The following is a 14,345-nucleotide window of genomic DNA, read 5'->3' on the forward strand; positions in this document are numbered from 1 at the left end:
CCCATCAGGGGGTTGGGGCTCCAATACCTGTCACACACAGAAGCAGGGCCAATCAAGGAGGTTGGGAGCTCCCCCCTGTCATGCACAGAGCAGGGCCCATCAGGGGGTTGAGGAGCTCCCCCCTGTCATGCACAGAGCAGGGCCATCAGGGGGTTGAGGAGCTCCCCCCTGTCACTCACAGAGTAGGCCGATAGGGGAGTTAGGGCACCGCCCTCTGTCACACACAGAGCAGGGCCGATCAGGGGGTTGGGGCGCCGCCACTGTCACACTCAGGGCAGGGCCAATGGGGAGGTTATGGCTCTACCCCATCACACACAGAGCAGGGCCTGTGGGGGTGGGGGGTTGGGGCGCCGCACCCTGTCACACACAGAGCCGCAGGGCGATCAGGGGGTTTGGGCGCTGCCCCCTGTCACGCTGATCCGGTGCCAGGAGGCCTCACGGCTCCGCTGATCCCGGTGCTGAGAGGCATATTACCCTTTTACTATATAGGATAGAGGCCTGGGGGCCGGCTGGTTTGCCCTGAAGGGTGTCCTGGATCAGGGTGGAGGTCCCCACTGGGGTGCCTGGCCAATCTGGGTGAGGAGCTGAGGGCTGCTTTCAGGCTGGCAATTGACTGAAGCTCCCAACCACTCCTTTTTTTCTTTTTTTTTTCTTTTTTATTCTGGGCCAGCTTTAGCTCTGGCTCTAGCTCTGAGGCTTCCGCTACTATAATCGAAACAATGTATAACTCTAGCTCTGAGATCCCGGCTGGCTGAAAGCTGGTTTCTGGAGTTTTGTTTAGCTTCTATATTTGCAACATAGTTTCTTAGAGTTGTAGCTCAGAGGCCGGCAAGTCAGGTGGGGAACGTTGGAGTCTGCAGTCACTGGAGCAAGCAAGCCTCATGTTCGCTTCCAGCTGCCTGGCTGCCGGCCGCCATCTTGGCTGACAGTTAATTTGCATAAGGATATGCTGATTAGCCAATGGGAAGGGTAGCGGTCGTACGCCAATTACCACGTTTCTCTTTTATTAGTGTAGACTAGAGGCCCGGTGCACGAAATTTATGCATGGGTAGGGTCCCTAAGCCTGGCCAGCGACCAGGGCTGATCTGTGGGGTGATCGGGGGAGGGGGGGCCCGCTGAAACACCCGCCTTGGCTGGCCTGGCACTGCCCACTCACCAGCCCTGCCCCCCACCACTGCCGCCAGTCACCTCCCTCTGCGGGAGGCAACTGGCAGGGCAATCAGGGAGGGGTGTGGGGGGCGCTGGCCAGCCCCGTCCCCCACCGCCGCCGCTGGTCACCTCCCTCTGTGGGGCGAACGACGGGGCAATCGAGGGGGCCCCTGCTGGCACCCACCTTGGCTGGCCTGGGGCCTGTGGGCTGGGGGCAGCTCCTGCATTGAGCGTCTGCCCCCTGGTGGTCAGTGCACATCATAGCAACCGGTCGTTCCACCATTCAGTTGATTTGTATATTAGGCTTTTATTATATAGGATACTATAGATTGGGCAGTTTATAAACAGAAACTACTGCTCACAGATCTGGAAATTAGAGATCAAGGTGCCAGCATGGTCAGGTGAAGGTCCTCTTTCAGTTTGCAGACTTCTTCCTCTTCACATGGTGGAAGGGACTAGGGAGCTCTGTGGGGTCTCTCTTTCTGAGCACTAATCCGTTCATGAAGACACCACCCTTATGACCTTCCAAAGGTCCTGGGTCCTAATACCATCACCGTTGGTGATGGGATTTCAACATATGAATTTGCTGAAAATGAAACATTTCAGCCAAAATAGGCCCCCTTTTCTTTTTTACTTTCTTGGGGTCATGCTCTCCAAATGTTTTGGAATGGCCAACTGCAGCTGTCTTCTCACCTATGCCCTCGGTCCCTCCCTACCTTTATGAGGGAAAATAAAAGTTTTTCAGTCCTGGCAGCCTGGTAGTCTTTGGAGAGACTGACTCATTGCTCAGGCTCCCTAAAAGGGAGAGCAGACCACAAATTCTTGTCTTTTGAGTGGTTCTTCCTTAGTTTGGTTTTCTGCAATGACAGGGCACTCCTCTCTGCCTTCTGCTCCTCTGTAGTGACTTCAAGGATGAGGAACGGGACTAAGTTTTTTAGGCTGTCAGGATGACTAGAGGTTGTTATAGCTAGTCCGGTGCAATGGCAACATGTGCCATTACCAGTAATCTTGCCCATTATCTGGAAAATACAGAAAACTTGAAGAACAGGAATTATTTTCTCTCACACAAAGAAAGCTAAGGCACCAAACACTGGACTTTATATACAACCATTTTCCATCTTAAGGTCTTTAGAAATAGAATTTATTAATTTATTAATTTATCTAGGGTGACTTGAGTAAGATTCTTTCTGAAACAGGAGATAATTTAGATATCTCCATTTCCTGTTTCCATTTTCTTAAAAAAGACCCCACATATACCTTATACAAAGTGTATTTAAACTCATTTTGTGTTTGCTTATTTTTAGTTAAAGGGTCATAAATGGATTAAATTTCATAAACAATATAAGTTTCTGTTCACCTCTAAATCAGTGGGAGATTTTCTCTAATTTTAACACTAGATTATTTTAACATATAATTATCAAATGCCCATATATGCCACGCAGGTAGACATACAGCATAATGCGTATGTTAAACCTTTAGTGTGCAGAATGAATATAGGTACTGAGAACTCTTTGGACCCTCTGATGAATCCATTCATGTTTTCTGTACACACTCATAGTTTAAACTCTACTTAGGTGACTGCTACAAATCCTGCATTTCATTTGCTTCTTTGATCCCCTAGGACTAAACCAAAGACATTGAATTTCAGCTCCAGCACCCCCAACCCCAGCCTAGTGGATGCATTTTCATTGGCATGGGTGTATCCAGGAGTAGAATTATATCACCTCCCCTAAGTCCTGAGGAGTACTAAGGGGAGGGGTACTAAGAACTCTTTACTGAAAGTCAGTGCCCAGGAAAATGAACTGCCAGAAAGAGTGTAAAACATTGAAGCATTTGCCAGTCTACATGTCTGCACTCACAGCTAAGAAGCAGCTACAAGATGGATGGACAGGGAAAATGACTCATTTGGAAGCCTGGCAGTCAAAGAAAATCCAAACCCAGGAGCTTTTCTCCTAAGAACCCCTATGACATTTTATTCTTTAAATAAATCTTTTCTTCCTCTCCTTAGGTGAGAGATTGACATTTTAAGATCAATCATGCCTCTGCTTTGTAGAGTTGGTAGACTTAGAATAGGATAAATGGAAATTAAGCAAAATTTCCATTTTTTAAAAAATAAAAATGTCCAAAATAGCAATTTTCTAACTCAGTATAAAAGAAGGATACTCTTACCCCAGTGGTCATTCCCATTATTATGGTTTTCTCAAGACCTTTTGCTGTCAAAATTTCACCCTGTTTTATCTAAAAGCCCCACTTTGAACATACACAAATGTATTACATAAAATGTTTTATATAATGCATCTCAGTTTGCAAAATGTGCAACAGTTGGTTATTGGGACCTAGTAGATTATTTGAAATTTAGCATGATTCCCCAATTTCTGACATAAAGAAGCAAGGGGAGAAAAAAAGGAAACATCTTGATTTTTAGATCTCATCTTCCTGCATTTGTGGTTAGTTCATTTTAATTTATTTTATCAAAAGGATATAGTATCTTGCCATACACCATTGATCAGAAGGAGCACCGTTTCCTGTTTCCATTTCCTTAAAAAAGACCCCACATATACTTCATGCAAAAACAAACACCAAAACTTTGTTTTAAATGAAAGACAGGTAGTAAGGTAGGAGTTATATTGAGTAGCTCTCTCTATTTCCCTGACTTCCTAATAACATTTCATGGCTTTCTTTTCTTTCTTTCCTCACTCTCACTATAAATATCAGAGCTGGTGACTGACTTTTACTGCTGCCTTTCATGCAAACTTCTCAGTAAAGCAGTTACTGATTCTGGGAGCCATCTCCCTGTCTCCCACCCTCACTCATACAGTTTTCTAATGGGGCTAAGGGGCCACAAAGAATATAAAAAACATTGTAGAGCACATTGATTTAAACAGTGAAACTCAAAGGTTTGATTTTGGACTCACTGCATCAGCTCATGCCAGTCCCCTTGGTGCATGGTACAAGGCAGCCACCCACTGAACATTTTACTGATTGAGAAGATGGCAAAAGGGCAGCCTAAGAGGGACACAAAGGAGAATAGAAATGTTTGCAGCAAAGCCTTCCCACAAACGGGAATTCTACTCCCTACTTCAAACACTGTTTCTCTTTGAATATAACATTTCAAGATACTTTACCTTTCTAAAATGAGCAACCTTCCCTAATAAAGTGAAGTTTAACGTTCTATTATACCTATCCGTTAACCTTCTTATAGCACTTTACACTCACATCATTATTCTCCTGATTAAAGGTTATAAACAAATTTAGAGGATATATTGATGTGTGTGTATGTATGTATATGTATACATACTAGAGGCCCAGTGCATGAAATTCCTGCATGGCGTGGGGTCCCTAACCCTGGCTGGCGATCAGGACCAATTGGGGCCAGGCCAATCAGAGCCAGGCCAGAGAGGAGGCGACAATTGCTGGGTCGAAGGGAAGGACCCAGATGCCGACACTGCCATCATCAGCGCTGCGCCACAGCGCAGTTCACTGCCTCCCCACTCCTCCTTCCCTCGCCACAGCCACCGTGCTCCACTGCAGTGGGTGGCGGCAGGCCAATTAGGGCCTGCCAGCCGCGGGGAGGGACGGAGCACGGGAGGTTGGCCACCGGCCCCAAGGAGGGAGCCAGCCCTCAGGCCCCCCTGGGAAAGGGGCTGTGTTCACTGCCACCCACCCTTGGTTCCCTGTCCCAGCCTAGGGGATGGCACCAATGGGGTGATCGAGGCCTGCCAGCTGGAGTGAGGGAGGAGGTTGGCTGTGGGAGCACACTGATAACCAGGGGGCAGCTTCTGGGGGCAGCTTCTGCGCTGAGCGTCTGTCCCTTGGTGGTCAGTGCACCTCATAGTGATGGGTCATTCTGGTTGTTCCGATCGCTTATATATATATACACACACACACACACACACACACACATATAATCAGATACTATAATTTAGAAACATAGAAGAATGGAATAATTAACCATGGTGATTAGCATTTTTGAGGACAAACTATGTGCCAGGCACTATACTAAGCTTCTCAACTATTATCAGCTCTATTTTATAGGTTATTATCAGCTCTATCTTATGGGTAAGAAAATGGAGACATAAGATGTTAAGTAGCTTGCTTGGGGTCACATGGGTAGAAGGTATCAGGGCAGGCATGCATTAACCTAGGCCCTGCATTCCTTTGCTTAAAATTGGATGCTCAGTATCACCCAACAAATAATACTATGTGTTATTCGGGAACCTGGTTCTAAACATTAATTAAACTTGATGTTACTGCCAAACTTCTGGATTTTGTGATAATTCTATCTTCCTAAAAAGTGAAAGTTTCTAAGATTACAGCTCCTGGAAACACACTTTTAAACCCCAGGCTCTTGGGCTATGCTGGCCAATATAATAGCATGTATGGCTTTTTCAATTTCAATTAGATTAAGTTAACAAAAACCTCCCAGTTGCACTAGCCACATTTCAAATGCTCAACAGCAGCATGTGGCTGGTGGTTACTCTGTTAGCTGGCATAGCTATGGGACATTTCCACCATAATTGCTGTGCGGCTCCAGAAACAGATAATTGAGGAGCTACAAAATACTAAACAATCTTTGATCCACTTCCAGAAAAAGAATGACATGTGTTTTAAAGCAAGGACATTTATTGAGCACCTGCTCTTGGCCAGGCACTGTGCTAGGTGCTGATGGTACAATGATCAGTTTGATCAATGAGGCAGACATGATTTCTGCCCTTCCTGGAACTCACAGTCTCTGCCAGAGTGACCCTGTAGTGATAAAGGAGGCCTACATTCTAGGAGGCATAGAAGACCTAGATGGCGCAACATCTAACCCCAGCTTCACGGCAGGGATCAAGGCAGAGCTTTCTGGAGACTGAGGAATCTAAACTGAGGCCTTGATTGTGAGAAGACTCATGAAACAAATATGAGAAGAAAGATGTTCCTGATTGAAGAACCAGCCTGTGTGAAGACTCAGAAGGGGAGAGAACATGCCATGCTTTGAAGGAGTTCAAAGAAGTCAATAAAATTACTTTCTGCATTCTTTTGTTTCTTAGCATCAGAACTTAGGTAATTTTTTCTAATTCATTTATTTATTTATATATTTTTGCATTTTGTCCACACAGAGGAAGGCAGCAGAGAAAGAAAAAGCAGAGGACATTTCAGAAGATTTATGCAGGAGCTAAAAGTAGCTAGTAGCTACCCAGCACCACCCAATGTGCTCCAATGTGAAGAATGTAGGTGGACAGCAGCCTAGGGGTGACAACAACAACATGGCAGCCACTTTAGATAAAGGACATGTGCCCAATACTATGCTGGGTGGTTCATTAGTATTATTTTACTCAATCCTCATCATAAATGTGACTGTTTTCCTATATTTACTTTTAGATAATTAGAAATTAGTAGAGCAACCCATTACATTGAACAACCCAAACTCATGAGCCCTTTATCTATCTTCTGAAAACACAGGTTATGCAGGATCCCCAGTTATTGCTTCTTCTCTGCCCCAGGCTAGTACTACCTAAGATGACCACATAGAGGGATGGTTGAACTGACATGAACACATGGAAGGAAAGTCAAAGAGTGGAGCTAAGAAAACTTGTGCTGCAGAGAAATTAGTCTTCACCAAATTAAAACTAAAGTACAATTCAAGAGAAAAAAGTAAGGGAAATGCCCTATCTCTTTCAGAACCAACCTGTTAACCATTTACCAATATTGACTTACCCCAACAGAAGAATTTTGTTTTTTAGAATTTTCCAGAAAAGTACTAACTAGGAACACTTGTATCAGACAGATTCAAAACATGTTTGACTTACAGTGAGATAGTTCAAGCCAACTTTCTTCCCTCTAAGATCGCCTCAATCTATTAAAAACTCTTTTGTAACTCAGCTAAGATTTCAGTGCTGCATATCTACAGATAAAACTTTTTGTTCACATCAAGCAGTAATTAAATGTTCAGGGCATGAAATAAGCAGCAAGTTTGGCTTCAGAGCCATCTTGCAATTTGTAAGTGATCCAAGATAGACCATATGCCTTTAAATCTAGATGACTGCATATGTATTCAGGAGAAAGCTAGCTGCCATTTCTGCACAAGAGTCATCAAAAGATGGAAAAAGACCAATTTCTATAGCTTGTCTGATAAATGTATATTAATATATGTCCACTGAGAAGGTAAACTGCCCTTAACTTTTCCTTTTGGGTTTACAATTCAGTTTTACTAGAGAAAACATTCAAACTGACAACTGAAACTGGCATTATTCTTCAGTAACTCATTGCAATGGACTGGGGTAGCCATTTGGACAGAGTTGTCTGTTTAGCAAGGGCTGCCACCTTGTTTTTTTGTTTTGTTTTGTTTTGGGTTTTTTGGCTCTTTAAAGAAATTCCTCTCCTATTCCACACTGGGACTGTTTATCATTGTTCCACCCTGATTCCTGAACAGGCTCACCATGGCCTGTGTGTGTGTGTGTGTGTGTGTGTATGAGAGAGAGAGAGAGAGAGAGAGAGAGAGAGAGAGAGAGAGAGAGAGAGAGAGAGATTGGTTCATTCATGAACATGTGGCATAGCCACATCAATCTGAATCTTCCTTGGGAATGCTTATACAGACATGGGAAAGATAAATCTTCCATCCACCGGCTTGCTAAGCTAGGAGGATGTGAGAGTGAGGCTGCTGGTGGTCACCTTGCCACCATGTGAAGAGAACCTGTGTGAGAACAGTCAAGCAGGGGAAAACAGAACTGGGAGATGACAATCAGCTTTCTGACCACATTGCTTGGGCCCCAGATTCTGTGGTGTCTGATGTCACTTCATGATCACTGAATGAGTTAAACGATGTCTGGCAACCAGCGGGTACTTAATAAACATATTACTTCCCATCTTTTTCCCTCCCTCTTTGACTTTGGCAGCTGCCAGAGAATTCAAACCATCTTCTGTTTCTGGCATTTAGAGGAAAGCCAATAAGACAGAATGGAATGATGAGCACAATGTCAGTACCCCAGAGCAATGCAGGCTCCCTCTGTCTCTTACAGATAGCTCTTTGGAAATAGCCATTCTTTGCTCCGTGCACTCTTATAGTTCAGACAACAGCCAGCCATAATCAAGGTGGTACAAAAAAATGACACTTTATTTCCTAGGGTAGGAAGGAGATGAGTTTGTCAAATTCTAAAGTGGAACCTACTATAGGAATCTGGCTGCATAAACACATCAACAGGCATGCAGTTTTCCACTGGTCAGTTGTAGAAAGGTGCCAATCCAAGCTTGTTGGCTGTTTGCCAGTGGCACCATTCAACAGAAAGCAGGCAATCCAGAGTGTAAAAATATAGAATTTATCAAGTTGACACAGTGTTTAACCTCATGAAAACCAGACAGCATGGTGGTAATTGTGCTAAATATTAATAGTGATTTAAAATGCAGTTATGATAGGGCAAGTAAAACCATTGCTTCTGAGTGGTATTTAGAAAATATGCAGCGTTTCACCCCTGCTGTGCAGATAAAACATTTACTTGCATAATAAATCCTGGTTGTTGTTGATCAAATTGGGTGGTTTATGTGATACAAGCTGTGTAGCATGAAAATCTTAAAGGTAATTTCTGAGAACTTATGTTTGTGATATTTTCAGACTCAATAAGCAATATCATAAAAATCATAGAATTTAGAACTGGAATGGAAGAAAACAAGTCTCAGAAAGGTTTAATGAGTTGTTAAATGGCAAGGTGAGGACCTCAAGAACATGTCTTCGATTTCCAGTTGGACATCTCTCCATCAACCCCACTCTCTCATAGATGATAGCACACCACATTAGAATTTGGAATGATCCTTTAAGTCATCTAGTCCAAATTGCTCATTTACAGGTACAGAAATGGGGCCCAGAGAGATGAGGTTCTTGCTAAAGGTCAGAAAGGAGTTAGACTAAAAAGTATTGACTCCTGGACCCATGCTCACTTCTTTGTGCCATGTCTAAACATGCTTTATCAAACTTAGTTGTAACCACAAGTCATCCCACCATTTAATTCCTGTCAAAGGGCAAACAAACTAACAAACACCCAGTCATCACCAGAGAGATCTGGTAGCACATGAGGTCTGGCACTAAAAAATTTGGGATCTGTTTTTGTTCATCAGTTTATGTTGTTCATTATAATCCACAAATGAATGAGATCATGTGATATTTATCTTTCTCTGACTGAGAGACAGAGAAGCGTCGATCAGATGCTCAAACCTCAGAGGGAAGGTAGGGGAGGGTGGGGGTTAGGGGGAGAGATCAACCAAAGGACTTGTATGCATGCATATAAGCCTAACCAATGGACACAGACACCAGGGGGTGAGGGCATGAGCAGTGGGGGGGGGGGGAGGGCAATGGGGGGATAAGGACACATATGTAATACCTTAATAAAGAAAGGAAAAAATATATAATAATACAAACATAAAAAGAGTTCAGAAAAAAAAATTTTTCCGGGAGAAACGGTCTCTTAGTCAAGTAAATGCAGAGTGAAGTATAAATAACCAACCAAGCTGAAAGACTGTAGTCTGCCAGGTGTGTTGTGGTATTTTATTTTCCTATAGTCACTGAGATCTAGAGGCTGCAGCTATTTCTGATATTGAAACCTCACTGGCTTTAGCGAGAAGGCCCTTAAATGGACTCAAACATCAACTCTTTTCTCTGTTCTTAGTTCCTACTTTATTCTGATATAGAAGACAGGGTTAAGCTTAGAGTATTTGTGTTGTTGTAATTTAAAATTCACTGCTTTCTAAATTCCTGTAGGATATGCATATACCAGGTAGAGTCTGTATAGCTATAAATAAGTGTGTGTGTGTGTGTGTGTGTGTGTGTGTGTGTGTGTGTGTAAAGAGGAGTTAAGTCATTCTATCTAAGGAAGAGGGGGAAGGTGAGAAGCAAGCCTCAGTGTGCCTGTCCACCTACAGAAGAATATTAACATTGTTAATCAGCATTACAGACTTAGCTTTGCTTCCCAGGGAAATGGTTAGTAGAGATGCAAAATGTTTTAATCCTTTCCAAGCAATGTTGTCCTGGGTGGTAGCCAGGAAGGAGAGATTTTTTTTCTTTTCATTTATACCTTTGAGCAACCTTGTGCAGTTTGAGTTACTAACAATAAGAACCAAGCTAATGTCAAATCACGTTAATGAGGAACTATAGCTGCTTGCCCTATGCCCAACATAGTGGCTAAGCCCTACCAGAGAGACAAAAAATAATATTGCCCTTGCCCTTGAAGTTCACTATCTTTTTAGAATAACAGTATTTAATAACAAAAACAATAAAAAGTTGTTGTCAGTTGGGTACAGTGAATTCTGATAGGGCTCTCCTTCATCCAGTGGGGAATGACCCAGAGAAGCAGTCAGAAGGCCAGCAAGGAAAAGAAGGTAGTTTTGAACACTGAGGGCACCCCAAGGCTGAACACTAGGGCTGTCTCACAAGAATTCATAAACGGCATCATCTCCTTTTATTTTTCTTGCTTGCTTTGTTGCCCTGTGACAAAGACTCTTGAGGCTACAGTGTAAAGGGTCCCTCACTCCACACTCTACCCCTTGGTCCTTATGCGGTCTATTATGTGACTCAGAAAGTGATGTTCTCAAAGCCTCAGAGAAATGGTGTGAAAGAGCCCCTTCATTCTTGCTGGTAACACCATCGACCTTGGACCAGGAACTGTTATGGATCTGAACAGATACTTTTCTCTGATCTGGAGTGACAAGCCTTAGATCAAACCTGCAGTCTCAAGACTCTGTTATTATTGAGAATAAGAATGTGATTTTGTTGTTGTTTTTCTTATTTTCCTAGCTCACACATGTGTCTTTTGTGCAAATAATTCCTTTGATGGTTGTGCCCTATTTGTTCTTCAGTTATATTCTGATTTATCTGAGTCTTGAGAAAAACAAAGAAGAGGCAACAGCCACAACCCTTGAACAAAGAATAATACCCAATCAATCCTTTAATCCTTGTTGGAGCAAAGTAGATGTACCTGCCAATTCTCCATTCTAAACTGCTTATCTCAGGCTCCATTATGGTTACTAGCAAGGACTTTGGAGACAGACCCAAGATATTGGTGTTTCCCAGACTTTAACTTCTCCAAGTCTCTACTTCCAGATCTCTAAAATAGAGACAATAATAATTCTACCTCCTAACAATGTTGGGAGTATTAAATGAGGTGCTTCAAGAAAGGTGCTAAGCACAGGGTGGGATAAAAGTAGGTTTATAGTTGTTTATAAGGAAAATTATACAATAATTAATAAATACTAATATAAGAATAAACTGTGTTTCATGTAGTCACAAAACTGAAAACCTACTTTTGCCTAACCTATACTGTAATTGGCCAATGGGTGAATAAGCAATGTTGGCTTTTATTTTTATCATTATCCTTATCATTCATCTGGATGCTCCTTTCAGTTTAGTTTTACTATATCAAAAAAATGTTGGGAGTGAGTCAGAGGAAGTCCACAATGTGCTCTGCTATTAATAAAAAAAGGGGGGGAGAATACTGAATTCAAGACAGACCTATAACATAAACTTTAACAGAACTTTTTATTGTTCAATCAGCAATATAATGTCACACAATAAAAATAGCCGCAAAGTGCCAACTCTTACCCCACCCTAACAAATCAATTATTATTTTTCTATGTTTTTTTTATTTTGTCTATCTTCAAACATAAGTTTGCAGTTACATTTATAGCAGTTTGGATCCATTCAACAAGCAAATAAATCCCCCAATGAGAACTTATTGATGGCCTATTAAGTACCAGGCACTATTCTAAGGTACTAGCAACACAAAGAAGAAAACACCTTGAAAATTTACATACAATCTAAATAAAATATTGTTTTTGTTTTGGTAGTATATATATATATATGTTCTCCATAGCATAAGGATTTTCACATATTGCTGCAGAAGAATATAGGAATAGCTAGGAAACAGAGGAAAATGGATATTTCAGAGCTAGTAGTAAAACAGAGAAGTGACTGGAAAATGCCTAACCAATGCTCATATAATAGCTGGGCTCATTCTAAGAGGCATAGGAATATCCCATGTTAGGGATCAATTACATTGCAGAAAAGGTAAAGGTAAGAATAATGAAGAGAATGAAAGGACTTCAGATAACACATGCATCATGGGATATCTGCAATAGTGATGACTTGGAAACAAATAGAAATAGACAACAAAAATATGAAAAAGAGACTTTTTATGAAATTGAGGCTATTAAGGAAATGATAGAGAAGAAAAAATACAACTCAGAAAATTAAAGATAAAATTGTTTGTATTTAGTATTAGCTTAATATTGGTAGGTACCACAAAGTGGAAGTTGTCAACCAAGTAAGAGAAATCTGTCCATTAATAGAAAAGTAAGAAATCAATTGCAAATAAAAAATTGTTAAACACTCAAAAGCAATAATAACAAAAACAATATAAAAAATAAATGAGATAAGTGGGAAGCATTTGATGCATTTTGTAGAATTTTTGAATCCTCTGATTTATTTTGTTGCTATTAGTGCATTTCTTGTGGGAATCACACAAACAAGAAGTATACATAGTCTCAGTTGAGATCTTACTGATCCATGGCCTTGCTGGTGAGCATTTATTGTCATCAAAAAGAAAATTATATAATTATCAAAATAACCAACTTTCTTGAATTATAGCAAACTCTCACCCAGAAATAAAAGTGGAAGTGTATTTTACTGACAAAAGTAATCATTCTAGGAAGGTTGTTACTTTAATTAACTGGTTTCCAGAATACTGCTTGAGAAACAGAATGAGTCATTGTTGGTACAGGAGCTGGTATGGTTTGGATATTGGTGAATTTCAAGTCTTCCCTTTGGTCAGTTGGTATCCATTACTCAATAATAGATGGACAATTTAATTGATGTCAATCATTTTATTAAAAGTAATCAAGCAAAACAAAACCCTCAAAATGTCTTAAATGCTCATAAATTGGAGGTAAAAAATTATAATATATCCAATGCAATGGAATACTAATCAGTGATTAAAATAACATATACAAAAAAATAAATAACATATACACACAAAAATATATTTAAATAGTTTACAGTAATTATATAAGCAATTGGAAGATAAATATATATGGAGATATTTTTATATCTTATATATAAAGATATTTTTATCATTTTATATTATGAGATAATATATATATAGATATTTAAGATATGAAAAAATATTCAGATAGGTATTAAGTAAAAAAACTCTAGTTATATAGTGACATCTTATGCATAACCTTTTAAAGGGAAATTACATATATATAATTATTTCTTGAAGGATACACAAGAGATTGTGAACAGCGATTAGAAGTGAGACTATGGTAAGAGGTGTATGTGTGCTTTTTAATTTATACACCTTTATAGTCTTTGAATTTTTAGTCATGAGCATGAATAACCATAATAGTAAACTATTTAAAACTAAAATTTATTTAATAAAACTGTAAAGACAGTTAATAGCAAATATCAAATATATCAAAGAAAAAATTGAAAGCTTAGTAAAGGGGAATCATTATTTGGTCATAAGTAGGATAAATAATTTTCAATGAAAATAAATTTATATCATGATTTTATTTTTATTTTTTCTTTATTGATTAAGGTTATTAGATATGTGTCCTTACCCCCCTATTGCCCCCCCCACCCCTCCACTCATGCCCTCACCCCCCTGGTGTCTGTGTCCATTGGTTAGGCTTATATGCATGCATACAAGTCCTTTGGTTGATCTCTCCCCCTTATTCCCACCCTCCCCTACCTTCCCTCTGAGGTTTGACGGTCTGTCATGATAATATATCATGATATTAAAATAAAACAACCAGAAAATAAATGCTAAATAATAGAAAATGTGAAACTAATGGCTCCCTTTCAGTTAATTGCTTTAATTATCAAGAATCAAATACTAGCAAGAAGAAGATGGCTGCCGATGGGAAGGCAGACTACAAGGTAGTGTGTGAGTGAGAGAATGAAAGGAGAGGGTGTGGACATACGGAGAGTGAAAATTTGTGGGTGAGTGATAGCTATACTCCAGGGGACTGTTGGAGACTGCCGGACTGGCTCCCCTAACCAGGCAGCCTCCACTACTGCTGAAATCTCTCCCGGAGTGGCCAGCTCTGCCGTGGAGACCACACCATCTTGAAGGGGAGAGTGGCTGTTATCAGAAGCGTATACATCCAGGGACCCTGCAACCACGGCACCCAGGGACCAACTATGAACCCAGGAACACCGGATCTCAAGC

General features: G+C 40.9%; 1 long non-coding RNA gene across 1 annotated transcript in view; it reads left to right on the forward strand.

The window, feature by feature from the left end:
- LOC106698836 overlaps nucleotides 1-6,435 on the forward strand; it is a 19,558-nt gene extending 13,123 nt beyond the window's left edge. The window contains exon 3 of the long non-coding RNA XR_001350225.2: nucleotides 6,252-6,435. This is a non-coding gene — a long non-coding RNA (uncharacterized LOC106698836). The remainder of the gene's footprint in view (nucleotides 1-6,251) is intronic.
- The last annotated feature ends 7,910 nt before the right edge of the window (nucleotides 6,436-14,345 follow it).

Source organism: Myotis lucifugus, unplaced genomic scaffold (genome assembly GCF_000147115.1).
Source record: "Myotis lucifugus unplaced genomic scaffold, Myoluc2.0 scaffold_0, whole genome shotgun sequence".
In the NCBI taxonomy this organism is placed as follows: Eukaryota; Metazoa; Chordata; class Mammalia; order Chiroptera; family Vespertilionidae; genus Myotis; species Myotis lucifugus.